This window comes from Schistocerca serialis, chromosome 1 (assembly GCF_023864345.2).
Source record: "Schistocerca serialis cubense isolate TAMUIC-IGC-003099 chromosome 1, iqSchSeri2.2, whole genome shotgun sequence".
Taxonomy (NCBI): domain Eukaryota; kingdom Metazoa; phylum Arthropoda; class Insecta; order Orthoptera; family Acrididae; genus Schistocerca; species Schistocerca serialis.
In genome coordinates this window covers 324,832,989-324,852,732 of record NC_064638.1, presented here as the reverse complement: position 1 = coordinate 324,852,732, position 19,744 = coordinate 324,832,989, and the positions used below count along the sequence as shown (strand labels likewise).

The following is a 19,744-nucleotide window of genomic DNA, read 5'->3' as shown; positions in this document are numbered from 1 at the left end:
ACTCTTTGGCGTTTAGCGAGTACGTTTGACGCGCAACGTCTCAAGAGTCTGTTTGCCCGTTAATAAGTGAAGAGCAGAAAAAACTAAATTACGTGGCCAGTCGAGGTAATCTTTGGTAGATTCGTTTCGTCTTTGATATTTTCCGATGATATACTGGTATGTGCTACTCGAGAATGGTGGACTGAATCTGAGAAATTTTGCACTGGGGAGGGAACGATGGGGAGAAGTCCTTTTTCCTTAAAAATTACTAAATTCAGCATAATACCAGTACGTTCATTCCCGTCATCCTGGTGATTTCCCTAAATCACTGCAGGCAAATGCCGGGATGGTTCCTCTGAAAGGGCACGGCCGACTTCTTCCCCATCCTTCCCTAATCCGATGAGGCCGATGACCACGCTTTCTGGTCTCCTTCCCCAAACAAACCAACCAACCAACCCGTCATCCTGATACCCTTTCTGATGGAAAGAGTGAGCGAAAACCTGAAAATTGTTTTTGCAATGCCGGTATCAGTCACAAAACAAGCTGTCATTTATGCGATCTCAATTTAATTTCTTAGTTAAACAAGTTGCTCCTAGTTTGTAGCATCTCATCACATTAGTGTCTGTTCTTTCAGACCTGTCCGAAAGGGCACCACTTTTGATCCTGGAGCCGCTATGAATCAGGAGGCAAAGGAATTAGTGACATAAACTGCCTTTGGGCATTGTCGCGAGTGTAGAGGATAGTGGGCAAAGGGCACTACATCAGTAGTGTGGATAAGATGAGACCTTGAGTGTGACGGGAGGCGTGGTAGGGTATTGCGTGCAGTTGCGATGACAGTTCGAATACTGGTCTGGCATAAATTTTCAACCATTCCCCTAATCTCGTTCATTCCTTTGCGTCTAGATATTTTTTTATACATAACCTAATCAAAGTTCAGTCATCCATGATATTAAAGTATGTAAGCAGTTTTTTATGCGTAGTTCTTGGGTACTGATGCTGCAGCAAGGCTGCAGTCCTCGTACCTCGGCCGGTTGGTTCTTCTGTTCCCTCCAGTAATCTCTGTGTTCCCGTCTGTCAACGTCTCCCGGAACTATTCGAATGAAATAGAAAATTGTACTGTAGTTATATTCAGTTGAGTGGTTTATGAATACAGTTGCCAAGTTGTCAGTGCAATAACACTCCCACCACAGAAGTCGATTGTCAAAATTAAGTAACGTTTTGGATGAGTAACTTACTTTTTCTCGGCTGAGTGCAGAACATGAACTAAAATAATAATCTCTTCTGAAAGGTAAAAGTTAAGCGAAAAAATAAACACAGCGTAAGAAAATGCGGGTACATGAAACTCCAAAAATTACGAAAAGTTAATGTTCAACCAAGTTTTTTCGAATTAAACCTAACAACAAAGGAAAAAAGTGAACCCCAAAACATGTAAACGAAGAGGTAAAAAACAATGACCACTGAACATGTCGTAGAAATAAAAGCAAAACCCATTCAGTGAAAAACTGTCTGAAATTGCAGTACGCTTGAAACGGAAAAACCAGTAATTTGTATGAATGAATGAATGAGTACCTGGCGTTGCGCCGCTTTTTATTTACTCTAGTTTTGTATTAACTGATCTCGTTCACGATCTCCTCGTGTTATCTTCTCCTCCTCTTCTTTGGCAGTTAATGTCCTCCTACCCCATTTCTCTCTCCACCTTACCATCCCTATCCCAATAGGAGGTTGGTGGTTTTTACTTCCACAGCATTTCTTTCCAGACCGTAACTAATGTATAACGAATTTGGTTGAAATCGTTCCAGGGGTTCAGAATGAGGTTGCTTCCCATGGCTTTGCCTGAGTAACGACACGTCAGATGTAATTCATAGATATTTCACACGTATTTGTACACACATTTCACTTGTTACTCGAGCGAAAGAAATTGGTACACCTGCCTAATATCGTGTAGGGTCCCCGCGAGCACGAAGTAGTGCTGGAGAAATTGGCGCCATGAATCCTGCAAGGCTATCCATAAATCCGTAAGAGTACGGAGGGGGTGATCTCCTCTGAGCCGCAAGTTGGGAGGCATCCCAGATATGCCCAATAATGTTCATGTCTGGGGAGCTTGGTGGCCAGCGGAAGTGTTTAAACTCAGAAGAGTGTTCCTGGAGTCACTCTGTAGCAATTCTGGACGTGTGAGGTGTCGCATTGTCCTGCTAGAATTGCTCAAGTTCGTCGGAATGCACAATAGATATGAATGGATGCAGGTGATCAGACAGGGCGCTTAGGTACGTTCACCTGTCAGTCGTACTTAGACGTACCAGGGGCCCCATATCACTCCAACTGCACACGCCCCACAACATTTCAGATCCTCCTCCAGCTTGAACAGTCCCCTGCTGACGTGCAGGGTCCATGGATTCATGAGTTTGTCTCCATGCCTGTACACGTCCATCCGCGCGATACAATTTAAAACGACTCGTCTGATCAGGCAACATGTTTCCTGTCGTCAACAGTCCAATGTCGTTGTTGACGAGATCAGGCGAGGCGCAAACTTTGTGTCGTGCAGTCATCTAGGGTATACGAGTGGGCCTTCGGCTCCGAAAGCCCATGTCGATGATGTTTCGTTGAATGGTTCGCACGCTGACGCTTTTAGATGGCCCAGCATTGAAATCTGCAGCAATTTGCGGAAGGGTTGCACATTAGTCATATTAAATGATTCTCTTCGGTTGTCATTGGCCCCGTTCTTGCAGAATTTTTTTCCGGCCGCAGCGATGTCGGAGATCTGATGTTTTACCGGATTCCTGATATTCACCGTACATTGGTGAGACGGTCGTGCGGGAAAATTCCCACTAAATCGCTACCTCGGAGATGTTGTCCCACCCATCGTGCGCAGACTGTAACACGATGTTTAAACTCACTTAAATCTCTCATAACCTGCCATTGTAGCAGCAGTAACCGATCTAACAGTTGCGCCACGCACTTGTCTTACATAGGCGTTGCTGACCGCAGCGCCGAATTCTGCCTGTTTACATATCTCTGTATTTGAATATACGTGCCTATACCAGTTTCTTTGGCGCTTTAGTGTATATGACGTACAATGACATAATTGCGGCAGGCGCAGCCGCTATTTTGACTGTCTGCGAAGTAGGTTGTGAATAAATTCTATAATAAAGAAGTAATAAAGTAAAACGTCATGTGTGATGCAGCAGTTTCTCACGCATCTCAATATCATATGTGAACATTACCCGCAAAATGTCTTCCTTACAATTAGGAGTAAAGAAAAAACAGATCAAAACGTTGTGCTTCGTGCTGCAGTTTTGATGCACTGTGGCGGAACCGGTTTATGGTATTTCGTGACTTCGATTACTTATAAATGAATTTCAGGTAGATAAAAAAAATAAAACCAGTTATCTATTGTCAACGTAACAATTCGTTTGATCTCAAAAATGATTATCCCGGCTAATATTTGTCACTCTGCTAAAGAAATCTCCACTTGAAGTTGTGTAGAAATGTTGTCTTTAAAGTCCTGTTTCTGTGGCACTAAACTGCGTATCATTTATCAGATTTTACACGACTGTTACTTAAGATGGAAGCACTTTTCTCTAGCAAAGGGAACATTTAGTCACAAAATACTACCCGCGCACATCACTAACGTACGTCTCCTATTAAAATGTTTCATGTAAATCGTCCGAAATAATTAGGCTTCATACATCAGCAAATAAGAAATTGATATTAGGCAACATGCTGTGAACACTATTTTTAAAGATTCAATCTAAGTTGAATTCTGTCTTTTTAAAGTAGATTCGGGACCATCGGTGCACATTTATTTCCATTCATTTATTTCTAACAACATATGTTTGTTAAAATTCTCGATTCAAAACTGCAGCGGAGATATTTTTGCTAAGATGGCGGCAGACAGACGATAGTCAGTTTGTGTATTGTTAATCTCGATTTATGTTATCAAGATAATATATTTAGATAAAAATCTTTAAGCCTTTTATCTCTCTTCTTTAGCATTTAAAATCATTTTCAATGAAAATTACGTCATATTTTTTATACCAGCTACTAGTAAACTCCGCTGTAAGTTACTGCGCTCCTAATTGCGGAGCTGAAAATTAACACTTAAAACATTAATTAGATTGGATTACAATTTAAATAAATACAAATCCACGTCTAGACAATCGAGACTCTATTTTTCAAATAATAATTAATATATAGTTACAGGTTTTCTCTTTACAGACCTCACACGTCTCGCGTCCGAACAGTTCGTCGGTTAGCACAGGAAGAACAACTGAACCACAATTAATCAATGATAACCAAAAAAATTATAATTGTCGTTGTCCATGAGTGTAGTTCTCTGATAATAGTTTTAATTCACACAGAAATTAAATTATTACAGAAATAATGAAATAATTATCGTCATTTTTACACGATGCAGTCTTTTTTATATGTAGTATCGATAATATTTGTTGAAGTTTGTGCACTTAGTTCATTTTAATATCTTGTGGCTAGAACATAGTGACGTGGATATAACAGCACGAACAGCGGAAACGTAGTAAATGATATATTTTCTCCTTTCATCATTTTGTGGGGCTGTCAGTGCGAAAAAGTTTCGTAGAGGTTTGAAATTGTTTCTAGTTCGTTGCAAATCACAGTGTTATCAGTCTCAAATATTGGATTAATGAAGTAGGGATATTTGCGCGCTCTAGGCTATACTGCTTCTTTACCCCTACGCCTTCGATAGATAGGTGGTTCCGAAGCCCACGGAGATTCTTTTCAGATAGTAAGTTAAATGAGTACAAAGTTTGATTGAAATCAGTCCAGTGGTTCAGGAGATTTCACATACATAAAGAGGGTGTCGCAAACCTTTTGGGTAAAACTGAAACAGGTGATAGTGGATCCACAACCGATTATATTGAGATAAACTAATGGTGGAAAAAGTATATTTGTGTAATGGACATACACAACGTATACCGCAGGGCAACAACATAGGACATAGTAATTGTTCAGTGTCACGACCACCAGTCCATGCATGGCAATGACGCATGAAGTTCCGCTGCACTCTCAAAGATCCTGGTGTCTGTTGTACCAGGAGGCACGCAGCTTCGACCGTGTCAAGCAGGTCTTCATCCGTTTCTAGGGGAGTTCCATTCACGAAAGTCTTGAATGACCCAGAGGAAAAGGTCCAGAAGTGAGAGATCCGGCGATCGCGGTGGTCGTGGGCCAGGATCTCCCCTTTCAGTCCAAAGATGCGTGCTTGTTGGTCGGTGCTCGCGGACAGTGACATCGAAGTGGGCTGGTGCATCGTCGTGTTGAAACCACATCCTTTCGCGATCAATATAGGGTACAGTCTGCAAGAACTGTGACTGTACATCACGCAGGAACCTCAGGTAACGTTGATCAATCAAATGGCGAGGCATCAGACAAGGTCCTGTGAGCTGCGTTGTTATGCGTTGTACGCAGTGTATGTCCATAACACAAATATTCATTTCCGACCGTTGTTTCCTTTTTTCTGTATAATCTATTGTGGACCAGTATCATCTGTTTTATTCCGAAAGGTTTGGGACAGTCTGTATTCGACCCTTCTACTAGAATTGTACAGTAAATGTCAACAACGGTGGTTCCCGGTATGGCGGCAGCGCTGAACTGCTGCTGTGTGGTTGGAGAAGACTCCGCGTTGCTTGTAGACTGCGCGGTGCGTCTGGCTGGCCCAGTGGCGGGAAAGTCTCGAGTAAGCCGGATGTTGAGGCCGGACCTGGCCGGCGAGGCGGCGTAATTTATGGCTGCCAGCCGTGTGCTTTGTGACACCTTTTTAACTCGTCTGCTGAGTCACACGTGGCCTGGCCCTCGCCCGCGTTTGGGTAGCGGCACTCGGCGTGCCTGTCCCATCCTAGCTCAGCCGGTAAGGACCCACGATCCTCCTGGAGTGGACTCTCAGTAGCACCAGTGCGCATTCGTAGTTAGCTATGCGCCTCCCGCGGCTGAAAGCTACAACATGGTTGTCGATTCCTTATATAGGTAACGTCTCCTACAAGATAGGGCGCCTGTTGAAAAACTCAGGTTTTAAAATTTTCTCCTCGACGAGTAATAGTTTAAAGCAAAATTTGGTTCATTCCCTTGAGAAAGACTGTGATATGTCAGCGAAATCAGCCGTATATAAGATTATGTGAGATGATTGTCCATGTTATTACATAGGTCAAACAGGCAGAGCTATAGCAGTAAGGTTTAAAGAACATCTTCCAATAAAGGGCGTAGGAACACGGGAGTCAGCCTTTGCGGAACATCTGGTGCAAATGGCTCATACACCTAAACCTTTCCGTGACATGGAGCTACTACATCATGAAGTTAAGGGATACAGACTCTACACGCTTGAGGAACTATAAATTCATGCACACGTAATTCCAGATAGAGGCAGTTTACTGAACGATCAACTGTATCTAAAAAATAGGGCATACTTCGAAGGCTTCCAGCCTATATTAGGTTTACAATAATTCATAATGCATGTGACCATTACAGTTTCTGTAATAATAGAACCTTTCCTACAGATGTTCATACGAGATTTGTTGGTCAGTTTATAAGGCTCTGTAGTAGAATGTAAAACGTAGTTATGCTGGATACTGCAATTAACTTACAATAGTAAAATATAAAATTAATTCATAGCAAAAATGTTAAAGTGAATTTGCTACAGCTTGTTAATAGAAGTGACAAAACCTTACGGTTATGCATCAAGTTTTATAAAGTTGACTTAGGATATGGCTTGTTTTAGGCAAACATTTAAATAAAACTTAACGTAAGTACTACACGTTGCATCCTATAGGATGACCATATCTGATATAATTTACTAGCACATTATAATAACTTTTTGCAGGTTCTGAAGAAGACATTATTACTAACGTTGAAACCTAGGTAAACGATAAAGTTAACCTGCAACTGTAGGCTGTATATTCTTATATAAACAATATCAGTTGCTGTCGCTGCATACAAATGTAAAAAAACTATAACATGCGGTCCGAACAACACAAAAACAGGACAACAAAAAGAATTTGTCAGAATTCAGGCAGTGTGTGCCTTTAACGCATGAATACTAGAGTCCTCTCATTGCCAAAGCCTTTGCAATCAAAGATGTTGAAATACTGTTTGAAAAACTAATAATGCCGGTCTCTCGAACATTTATGCATAATACAGTTGCTGAAGGGATTAAGGCTGCCTGTAACGTTTGGTTAGCTGGAAATTCGAGCGTAATCCCAAAAGTAAGATCTATTTTTTGTTTATTTCTACAACTGTTTATATCAGTTTACAGCTTTAACATTTAGCTATTTTTCGACATAATCACCATTTCTGTCGATGCATTTTTGTAGACGCTGTGGCATTATGTATGCCCTTGTCATACCAGCTCGCCGCCATGCTGTTCAGAAAGTTATGAACCTCTTCTTTCACCTCGTCGTCGGAGCTGAATCGCTTTCCGGCCAAATGTTTCGTCACCCGTGACAATTGAGTCCAGAAAGCTGTCCTGTTCGGCTGCAAGGAGGTGGAGAAATGCGCGGGAAGCATCAACTAGTTGCCGCATGTGGCATCTTGCGCACACCTTCCGGTAGTTCAATGTTTTCGTTAAAATTCTGTGAGCGGTGCTTCGGGAAACCTCAGGAACCAACGTGCAGAGATCATCCAGGGTGACCGCCGATCTTCACGCATGCTTTGCTCAACCTTCAACACTGTCTTCTCAAACTGACGATCTCCCGCTCCTTTGTTCGTCGTGAATTTCGGTCCGACAAGCTGCAAACTCTCTACACCACTTACGAACATTTTTGACATCCATGCACGTCTCTCCATACACTTTGTCAATTGGCGATGGATTTCAATCGGTGCAGTGCCCTTTGCCTTCAAAAACCGAATAACTGCGAGCAATTCTCTCTTGGCGGTAACATCCAACGGGATCTCCATTCTCAACGGCTGCCAAACCAAGACTGAGCGCCTCAGCGCGGCGTTCGCATGTTTACACACAGCGCGTGAAGCACTCTTCATAACAGTGTGACCAACTGCCACAGAAACAGAGTTCTGTCCTTATAAAAAAAAATAAAAAAAATAGGAGACCTTACTTTTGGGTTACCCTCGTAGATTAATTTCATGTCTGAAGGAAAAATGATTCTTCCGGTAACCTAAAAAAACTATGACGACGGTTCGTAGTGAACATGAATTCCTTTATTTTTTATTAAAATTCACGTGTTTCTAGATTGTACATTTTAAAACAAAGTAACGTAAAATGACTTATTGCCTTGTTTAAATTCAGAATTGTTGTATTTCTACGTCAGTAATTATAAGACATTTAGGCATTCTACATACCAGAAAATTTTTGCACAAGTTACTTATTTTACAGAAATAAGTGCACCGTCGTGCAGATTCGATATGGAAAGTACTTAAAGTGTAAGTGAAAACTAAATTTATAAATGTACATGGGAGGCAGCCTTGCGGCACATTCTTTCTCATTTGAACAATAATTCTGGCTACTCTTCGAAGCATCTCCAAAATAGGTTTCCTTTCTAGGTGAGCCATCTGAGTAATGCATGCACGGGCTCGCTCTATGATCTAAACTGAGAATATAAGTCAACAGAAATGATACATGTGCACAGCATACAGTCGTACACCTAACAAAAATCTCAAGTAATACTTTTGTGCGATGTCTTTTGTGTAAATTTTCTGTTAATTTATCGGGAACATAGTTCTCACCCTTGCGCTAGGCGAAGTAGTCTCTCTTGAGTAGCTATACTCTGAATATAAGTGTAATTGTTTGTGTTACCAAAATATTCTCTATAAATGAATGCTATAAAAAGCTACGTAAGCAAATAAGATTTTTCTTTTTAATGCATTTTTGTAGGTCAATCATGCGCTTCATAGATGACACTGATTCTTTTAAAGTATTTATAAGCTGCCCATGAACTGGGAATTATCTTGCATACAGATAGATTTTTGAGCATTAATTTTATTGTGTTTTTATATAGACGATTTGCTCGGTGTACACCATCGTCTAGAAGCAGAGTCTTCGCCCATAAACAGTCTGAGTGCATCTGTGTTAAGACATACAGACCCATTACTCATCTTTATCGGTAAGTTTTCTAGTAGAATGGGTGGTGGTGGTGGTGGTGGTGGTGGTGGTCCAGCTTACGGTAGTCAGCATAAAAGCTTGGAGCTACTGTACTTCGGATGAGTTTTATCAACTGCTTGTTTAAATTGTTATAAAAGTGAGAAATTCTTTCTCAGTAGAGAAGTGATTTCAGTTCCATGCCTTCGTTAAAGCGAGTCCCCTAAAGTAATGGAATGGAGAAAGACCAAAATCAGATAATTTCAGGAGCACGGGATTCACAGCGGCCGCACGGGGACATTAGCCACGACTACAGTGACAGAAGTCCAGTCAGCGATGTTAAACAAGGCGGGCCTTGTGTAAAGGCACTAGCCAGTAGGGAGCGGCTGGGCGTTTGCTCGGGCAAGCTGCGTTCTTCCGGAGTCTCTCTCTCTCTCTCTCTCTCTCTCTCTCTGCTTTGTGGATATAGTCTTCACCGTTGTTGAATAAGAAAGATGTGACTGCTCTGATGATTCGGAGAATTAAGTCTTCATTTTCGCCCTGTAAGTCTCACAGATACTCTTACTGAGCTTTTACAAGGACGTATGGTTACATGCTGCAGGCATTGCTTTAGTCAAGCTCTACGTTGAGGTAACCACTCTTTAAAATAAATTTCTGCAAGAATTAAATACGTTTTATCAGACAGAGCACCCATAAATAGTTGGTAAAAAGTTCTGTCCGCATTAGGGTTCCAGAAGTTTGCATAGGGAGGCTCATGTGTGATACTTTGACGTTCAGGCAGATGATTTTCGAATATGTATGGTGTTAAATGACAGCGTCGTCCCAAGATTTCTGCCATAGGTCCACCTCACACTACGCGCATAGGTCAAAAGGAAACGTTGAAGATTCCGAAGGTTATTTTAAGAATGCTTGATGGGAGGAAGGTCTAGTTACTGTCTATATCCTATAGAGCCCAATAAGACACATCAGCTGTGTGCAATCCAGCCCTATCGTGCTGTAAATGTCATTATGCTCGTGCCTGCTGAAATTATCATATGCGCACGGGGTACTAAACCTCGTCGTCGAGAAGACATTAAGGTTTTGTCTTTTTTTCGAAATGGGATATCACTGACATTTCCTACAATCGTAGTGCGCCCTTCCGAGTCACCTCGCAACGCAAATATGACAGATCAGAAGTACCTGAAGATAAGGGATAAAAATGATTCAAATGGCTCTGAGCACTATGGGACTTAACTTCTGAGGTCATCAGTCCCCTAGAGCTTAGAACTAGTTAAACCTAACTAACCTAAGGACGTCACACACAGCCATGCCCGAGGCAGGATTCGAACCTGCGACCGTAGCGGTCGCGCGGTTCCAGACTGCAGCGCTTAGAACCGCTCGGCCACTCCGGCCGGCAAGGGATAAAACCTTGAGCCACTTAGGATATTGACATCTTCAGGTACGGTTTAAAGATTTCTCTTTTTTTCTCTAAAACTCTAGTTTCTGTGCACAAAGAAAAAAAAATCGTATGAGTGGTATTCCTTGAAACCGGATAGTCATAATTGAACTGACTGTGTTGAGAATGCTGCAGTGCAGGCTTTGTACATAGCAGGACGCTGAAAAACCGTAAGTATGTTCATTAAGCTGAAAAAATAATAGTTACACTTTCTGCCACAAGATGAAAATATGTCGCTGTAAGTACTGGGGATATGCTGCAGGAAAGTGGGAGGAACGATCACACACACGATATCGGTGATTCTGGCTTGTTTATTAGAATAGGGTCGCAAGTTACGTGTTAAGTATATTCTCCCGACTTGGGAACGTGCTGCATTCGTGACATGGCGTGCTCGATAGTTGCAACATATCCGGTATAATCGGAGGGATATGTCGTCGTATCCTATCTTTCAGATTCGGAAGAAACAGGACTCATTCCCGATGGACACGATCTTTCTGATATCCCCACAACCAGAAGTCGCGTATATTTGTGGGGAACCACAAATCTTGAAACTGCCTAGCGATGGTGCGGTCACTACCGCAGATATCTCGAAGCGAATCTTCCACTTGGCAAGCGACAGTTGGTGTCGCACCACCTTGTATAGAAGTGGTGGTGTGGACACAGTTACGTTCTTGCAAAGCTTGCAAGGAGGTCCTTATAAGGTGCAGATGTCACCGTACACCTAATAGGACCGTGAAGAAAAACTGACAAAGAATGAAGGAGCTTGTGAAATCACTCTACGCACTAACATACGCAGAGTGCCGTGGATGTTCCTGCACATGTGGCGGAGTAGAACCCGATATGCTTCAGTTCTGTGCATTCACGACACCGTGCAGAGTGAAATGCGCGTCGTCCGTCCCAAAAGTATTCCCTGGCTACATGTCATCCATTCCCACGCGTGCCAAAAAAACTACGGGCAAAGTCACTGCTTGGGGTATCATTTGATGCACATTGTAGGAATACCAGTGTAAAATACGCTGCAGAGTCTCTTGAACTGTTGACGAAGGGAGACATATTCTCCGCGATAGAGCTCGAGCACTGGCTTCAGAACGAGGCAAGTGCTGCGTGATGGGCTATAGTTACAGCAACTTAATCAGCAACTGCCACGGGAATGGGTCGCCTCCCTCTTACCTGCTGCACCATCTAATTCAGATTCTTCTTCAAATTTCTTGATCATCTTCTTCTGCCCATTTATTGACATGGGGCCTCTTCGCAGCTGTTTCTGTCGGCGATATTATCGGAGTGCAGTGCTGCTGTTGCTGCCGTTCTGATCGAACAACTTCACCAGATCTGCACGGTCTTACTTCGCAATAGCAATTCAGTTTCATACGGAAAAATTCAACTACCTTAATCCTTTACAGCAACAGTCACTTCACTAAAAAAAATCAACACCTGTTAAGCGTTAAACAGTACACTGACGTCAAAATATGAAATGTTTCACATTGCTAGCTTACAGCGCCATAATTTCACCGGGCGGGATTAAGTGGAGCGCACCGATTAATGAACATACCTGTGGTGTTTCAGCGTCGTGCTACGTACACAGACCGCATTGCAGCACTCGGGACACTGTTTAATTATAACCACCCGGTACAATTCCATACGTGGCAAGTCTCTCGATTTAGGCGGGAGACTTCCGATTTTCCACTTTCTCTCCAGCCTCGAGATTTTTTGCTAATTATCGTCATATCGGAGACGTTTGTTTGGAAAACCTGCCTTTTGTTTTTTTGTCAAATGATCGGAAAACCTTCGCAGATTAATCGCTTTCAATCGACATATGTATCGAAGTATTAATAAAGATGTCTCACGCGATCTGTGTATCGATTGGCACTTTACCTCTTACCCACGCATTTTGTATGATGTGTACTTGCATTGCTCAGAGTTTTGCTCTGGACTAGTTTGTGTGTAATTGTGCTTAAATGAAATCGCATATTACTCAATGTTTTTATAATTGGTGTAAATATTCAGAGTGAATGGTTATGAATTTTGCTTTGTTACCTGAATCCCTGAATTGGTGTAACCAATTATTTTTCTGCGTCTTCGTCATATTCGTAGTAGTATTGGTTCGGCGTTTTGGTTTTTATTAATGCAAAAGATATAATTTACACAGTGTGGCAGATACTGTTTTACGACAGTCATACGTTCTTATTTAAAACCAAAAACACGTCCCAACCTAGTACCGCGTAGCTGTGCTACACTACACGTAAGGGTATAGAATCAACGTTTTGGATGGTTGTAGCATATTCGCTTTTATAGCTGTTACATAGCTTCGTGAGGTCATAAGGAAAGACACCTGATTGTTTTTGAAGGTTATGGTTCAAATGGCTCTGAGCTCTATGGGACTTAACATCTGCGGTCATCGGTCCCCTAGAACTTAGAACTACTTAAACCTAACTAACCTAAGGACATCACAAACATCCATGCCAGAGGCAGGATTCGAACCTGCGACCGTAGCAGTCGCGCGGTTCCGGACTGAGCGCCTAGAACCGCTAGACCACCGCGGCCGGCTTTTGAAGGTTAGCAGATATGCAATTCTATATAATTGAGTCACTGTGGTAATATTACTTGCGATGTTGTGTGATAGTATCGCAGTTACCATACCAGCTTCTTCACTTACTAAGCTCTATTGACGTTAATAGAGGGCAGTTTCAGCCTAATCGACTGCAACACGTCAGTTAGCTACGAGACTCAAAATTTGCTGTTCGCTCAATCGACGCATCGCGGCAGTTTTGAGCCTTAGGAATGAAGTTTTCATGGGCCACCGGTAGATCTGCTACCTAGCCTGCTGAGTCTGCGCAAATTGTGGCTCGGATTGTACACGTTTAGAAACCTGGTGGGGAATAGAGCGGGTGCTCACTTGCCCTTTATCGTATGTATGCAGGGTGGCCGATTCTTCTGAAAAACCTGGAACTCTCAGCGAATTAAATTTTACCGGGAAAAATAAGGGAAATCTCAGTAATTCAGTTTCAGTGCTAGGTTAGAATTCCCTGAGTTTCGTAAATTACAAATTTTAAAATATTGGTATTTCAAAGGGTATTAATCACATGAAATTATTCCATATAAATTAGCAGTTACACTGCTGCTTATAGCCGGTACACAGCTCAGTGGAGGGCAAAGAAAAGTTATTAAGTCATTGTAGTATGTTGCGCGCCCCCCCCCCCCCCCCCCCGATTACCCACTCGGGCATGCTGCCGCTCTTGACCTTGCCAGTGTTACAGGGAGCTCGGCGCGTAGCGCTTACCGCTCTCTTCTGAGGCTGATGATGCGCTCTCCGGGTCGCAGTGTATTTAAAAACCGCCACGGCGGGAGGCAGGGACAGCGTCTGCATTCGTCGGGATGCCGCTGCAACGCGTCTCGTCCGGACGAGAAGCATGTGACGTGCAGCACTAAAGAAGTAGCAGTCTCTCTATCTACAGCACTAATTACGCGGCCCGCTAATTAGACGTCCTTACGTCCGCGTTAAGTGCTCTACAGCAACAATTGAAAATGTGAACCTGTGTAGGCCGAGAAACTTGAACGGCCCCTTGACATTCTTTGTGTTTGGAATATCAGCAGACGGCGGAAATGCCTTTCTCGCGTGCAAAATTTCACTTAGGAAAACTGTCCGTTTTATCTGTAATGTATATATATATATATATATATATATATATATATATATATATATATATATATATATATATATATATGTGTGTGTGTGTGTGTGTGTGTGTGTGTGTGTGTGTTTTGTGGAAAAAGTAAACAATTATAATCAATAAATGGGATACTAAAATGTTTTTTTATTGAATTGCAGAGCTAATGTGAACAGAAACTTCTGTGAGAGCAGATGATGGATTTTCCTTTGCAGTGGTTCTCGTCCGCGCCCTCATTCTGTGTGCCAACAGTTCCCAGTGTCGGTATCAGTGAGAAGCTCAACAAATAGTCTTCGGTCAAAGGCACTGTAGATAAGTCTTACAAACAAATAGGACGACTGTCTGTGCTTGGGGATCGTTTTGGGACTGTTATAGTATGTCATTGTCTTAGTTCCACCGTTAAATGGTGCTGTCATAAAGGAGGCATAACGCATCTAGGCCGGGACCCATAAACGTTTCAGTTAGTAGTCTCGTTTGCGCAATGCCTTCGTGAGTTGCGCCACTTCAATGCAGCATACAGATTCTGCAAACTGATAAATCGATAGCTGTCGGAGGACACTGTCTTGTTATGGAGACGTTTTTAATAGTCTTATAGGCGGAGGCACAAGCGGAAGGAAAGTAGAGATAACTTGTGTAATGTTTTGGCGAGCGTGCACATGTAACTACTCAGTGAATCCTGTTAAGAGCACAGGGAAGTCTGTTGATACTTGGCGCTGACCTAGGCTGGCCGCAAAGTCCGTACTTGTTAGCCATTTAGCCATCAGAGTGACGTATGAAATTAATCTGTATCTCATTTGTTTGAAATTTATCCTTGGAGTCCCTGAAACCCACAAGGCAGCTGGACCGGACAATCGTCGGTAATACGCCGACCGGGTACCGAAGATTTGTGTTAAAACGAATAGTGACAGATATACTCTCTGCAAGATGCGTCTGTATGTATTGTGTACCATGTAATGAATCGATTCATGATGACCTAGGTACGAGTTAGTCTAAGGTAAGTAAAGTTGACTAGTATAGGCATAAATCACATACAGTACTATGTCGTGCATAGATCATTCACACTATCTAACCCTCAATTGCTTTCTCCTGGCTGGATCATGTAAAAAGCCTTCTGTGCGAATCTCAAGATTAAAAGAGGAGCTCCTGTCAAGAATTCTCGCTGCCTGTGACATCGTCCGCACATCATATTGTGAATAAAAACATTTTGAGCAGTAAGCCACACTATTTTGAATGATAAACCAAAAACACGGTTTCGACTGTTCAGCAGCGGCTTTCTTCCAGGCGACATAAAATGCAGTTTCGTCACAGAGTAAGTATCGCTGGAAAGGTGGTCGAATTTTTGTAGAATGAGATTTTCGTTCTGCAGCGGAGTGTGCGCTGATATGAAACTTCTTGGCAGATTAAAACTGTGTGCCGGACTGAGACTCGACCTCGGGACCTTTGCCTTTCGCGGGCAAGTGCTCTATCAACTAAGCTACCTAAGCACAACTCACGATCCGTCCTCACAACTTTATTTCCTCAGGCGGTGGCTAAGCCATGTCTCCGCAATATCCTGTCTTCCAGGAGTGTTCTGCAAGGTTCTCAGAAGAGCTTCTGTGAAGTTTGGAAGGTAGGAGACGAGGTACTGGCGGAAATAAAGCTGTGAGGATGGTTCGTGAGTCGTGCTTGGGTAGCTCAGTTGGTAGAGCACTTGCCCGTCAAAGGCAAAGAAAGGTCCAGAGTTAGTCTCGGTCCGGCACACAGTTTCATTCTGCCAGGAAGTTTCAGTGTATTTTGTAGTTTCTTAGTGTTCAACACGCCGCGGCTTATTACTCAAAATGGTGTACCAAACTGATTTCGACTATCGAAAACTACGCAACCATAAAACCGCGAGTTTATTCTGACGAGTGTGACAGAACGTAGTGTTATGTCGTGTCTGCGTGTTGGACGTGGAACAGTACTTCAAACAGCTGCTGTGAAAGTAACACCTACAAGATTTGCGAATTATTACAATTTTTTTTATTGCGGACTGAAGACCAACCATAAATTTGAATTATTTTTCTCTCTCGCTTATAACTTTAGTCTGTCGTTTCTGGACCAGGGTCACACACATGAAACTAGTCTATTTACCACTCCCCTTCGTCCCTCATACTTTGTATATTGTGAACGCGCAAACACACACAAGTACGTGTTAGTCTTGCCTGCATTTTACTGTATCTGATTAAACATTCAACTTACAGTGGTTGAACCATACTGCTTTCAGTATGAAAACAGCAATGGCAGATGTATTGTAACGGTGGGAAGAGAGAGAGCCAGAAAAGAAGAAAATATTCAATATGCTGTGCCAGAAATTATATTGCCTCCTTTCATGGTTACACTTTCGCCAATACTCCACAACATTTGATTTTCTTACACTGTTGAGTCAAATATGTCGCTGATAAGTCTCACGTTGACAAATCTCCCCTTCACGTGTCACATTGCTATGAAATGTGGTGTCACCCGGTTTCCTGAGAACTGGTGTTCATTCTAACATTACAAAACATACCTTTTTGTCTGTATTCACAGCAGTAACGTATATTAGATATCGTCTTTCCCCGAGTATCTGCCGATTTTTTCTAGAAATCGGCTGACAGAGCGGTATCTCCTGATTCCTTTTTCTTTCTCATTAATGATACACAAAGAACGAAAATATAAGTGATTTGGTTCTGGCGTCTGCAGAAATGCGCCCAATTAAATTCCACAAAATATTCTATTTTGGCCCATTCATAACGTTTACTTAGCACACTTCATACATTTCCATTGCATTTAACAATTAAAATGAGAGAACAATACTATAACTATTGTTAGGTATTATGTCAAGATTTTTTTCCCTGGTTTCTAGTTATTACTTAAAGACAAATGCGTCATTGACAGGTGCGTAATACAGGAATGCTGTAGTAAATATCATTAAGAGGCGATACGTACGTATAGCGTGTCGGGGTCGCAACTTCTGCGTGAGTTCTGCACTGCGTGTTAAGAGAAACGCAACGTCTGCGTGCATTGAAAGCGGTGTGCTGCAGGGATGGTTGGTAGCAGCGTGGCGTAGCGGCTGCAAACCGGACGCGCTGTTGATCATGGATTACGCACAGAAGCAAAGTCCGAAGAGGTCTGCCAGCAGATGGTCTCACAAGACAGCCAGCAGTCATATTAGGAGTTTGCATTTTAGGAGTTTCTCATTCCTAATGTTCCGCAAAATTTAGTTGCCCCCCCCCCCCCCCTGGCATTATTCGTTAGTAGCCTCCATTCTGTTACTAACTCCGTTATTATACAAGCACTCGCTAAAATGATCGTACTAACGCAATCCTGCGTTATCTTCAGCTACGTTCAGTTTATCCGATATCTGTAATCTCCGTGTCCTTTAGAATCGCGAGTTCGGTGATTTTCTTTGGATGTGTTTCTATTATTCAAATACCTCCGTCAATTAAAGTGAAAACTCGCGTTGGGTGCCTTCCGGTCAGCAGTGGTATTTGGAGGCTAACAATATCCGATGGAAAACGTCTACTTTTCCTGTCTAGGTGCCGTCGTGTAGATTAACAAGTGGTGTTTTAACCATGTGTGGATTGACACACAAGTTCTCGAGTATAGTACCACGTCATAATGTAAAAAAAAAAAACTGTGCTGGAGAAAGCAACGTTTCGGCCACAGTTACAGTAGCCCTCTTGCGGGCCTACTGGTGTGGTGTAGCTGTGTAGTCATATTTTGTCACTGCTGCGCACTGAGCATGACGTTACGTCACAGTTTTTAAGGTCGTTGATATGATTGGTCACTTGAGGTGGAAGGAGGGGGAACTTTTATAATAAGTTGGTACGGTGGAGGAAGTGATCTGCTGTGGTCTGTTGCTTCACATTGTCTACTATATTTGGTGCTAATGAGGGAATGAGGCTTGGGCTCCAGTTTTCCTCATGCTGGACGCAGACCGCGCGACGTTAGGGCTCGCGTCACGTATTGTTCGGCGAGACCTGATGGATTCTGAGGGCTGGCGGCCAGGATGCGGCAAGCCCATATCCATCCTATCTGTTAATGTTGTCAGGGTTTTTATTATTTCTACGGCTTCACAAATCTTGCGATCCGTCAAGGCTGGCTGCTAAGTCAGTACGCGGGTTTCGTTAAATTTACTTTTCTTGGTGCACTCTTGCCATTGTTCAGCCACTGCAGACTTGTGCTGCCCCGGGCGCAAGAGGCGCTCGTGTTCTCATATGCGCGTTGCTAACGCACACTGACATTCCACTTTGTTCACACGTGGAGTGTGTAAAGCATATATCTTACGCTTCGTCGAGCCTATCATATAGTGGTAGACATGCTGGACATCAATCCGGCGAAGCAGTTTACCAATCCTGTAAATGACCTTTTTTTTCATACGGTAAGCGCGCTACCGGCTGAAGTGTGTCGATTTCTTGCCTATCTCGCTTTCTTTTGCTGGCTGCCATGACTGTTCGTATCGATTTGATTGTAGCCGTGGCCACGAACGTTGTACACAGCCTTAGCTCATGGGTTGTGTTTCGAGCGTTGCTTAATAAGTTTTGAGCTTCGGTTAGGCGCTTTGCGTGGATGGCCAAAGAACGAATAACTGCGTTGTTCTGCGCTGGCTAGTGATCGGATTGGGCAGGCAGATACCTGTTTCTATATATAGGCTTGCGAGACACTGTCAGCCGGCCGGTGTGGCCGAGCGCTTCTAGGCGCTTCAGTGTGGAACGGCGCGACTGCTACGGTCGCAGGTTCGAATCCTGCCTCAGGCATGGATGTGTGTGATGTCCTTAGGTTAGTTAGGTTTAAGTAGTTGTAAGTTCTACGGTACTAATGACCTCAGATGTTAAGTCCCATAGTGCTCAGAGCCATTTGAACCATTTTTTGACGCTGTTTCATAGTGTGCTGTGCGTAGTGTACACTAAAGTGATAAACGTCATTGTATAGCGCTATGCACCTGTACGTATGGCATTGGCATCGCGTACACAAGGGCTGTGCGTTGGCGGAGCTGTGATTTGTACTCAGATGACTCACGCGAAAAGATGTCCGACGTGATAATGGCCGCACGACAGGAATTAGGACTTCGAACGCGGATTGGTTGTTGCAGCTAGACTCGTGGTACATTCCATTTCGGAAATCGTTAGGGAATTAAACATTCCGATCTCCACAGTGTCAAGCGCGCGCCGAGAATACAAAATTTCAGGCATTGCGTCAAACTATGGACAGTGCTGTGGCCGACGGCCTTCACGTAATGCTGGGCTCGAGACCTTGCCAGTTGGATCCGAGACAACTGGCAAATCGTGAGTCCCAATTTCAGTTGGTAAGAACTCATTGTGGGATTAGTGCAGCGGAGACCCCACGAAGCCTTGGACGCAAGTTGTCAGCAAGGCACTGTGCAATCTGGTGGTGGTTCCATAATGGTGAGGCCTGCTTTTACACCTAACGGGCTGGGTACGACTATAATTGACTGGAAATGGTTATGTTCGGTTACTTGGATACCATTTGCAGCCATTCATGGATTTCATTTCCAAGAAGCTTGCGCCGTTTCACGGGGCCACAGCTGTTCGCGATTGATCTGAAGAACGTTCTGGGCAGCTGAACCGAATGATTTGGTCACCCAGATCGCCAGAC

At 43.2% G+C, this 19,744-nt stretch overlaps 1 protein-coding gene across 2 annotated transcripts in view; it reads left to right on the top strand.

Annotated features, from left to right (window-relative positions):
- Positions 1-19,744, top strand: part of LOC126469837 (CDC42 small effector protein homolog) — a 176,680-nt gene that overhangs the window by 81,218 nt on the left and 75,718 nt on the right. Inside the window, exon 2 of one of the 2 annotated variants that reach the window (XM_050097144.1) lies at positions 8,952-9,056. The exons of the other annotated variant lie outside the window; for it this stretch is intronic. The gene's annotated coding sequence lies outside the window, so the exon portion shown is untranslated. The remainder of the gene's footprint in view (positions 1-8,951; positions 9,057-19,744) is intronic. 2 annotated transcript variants of the gene reach the window in all.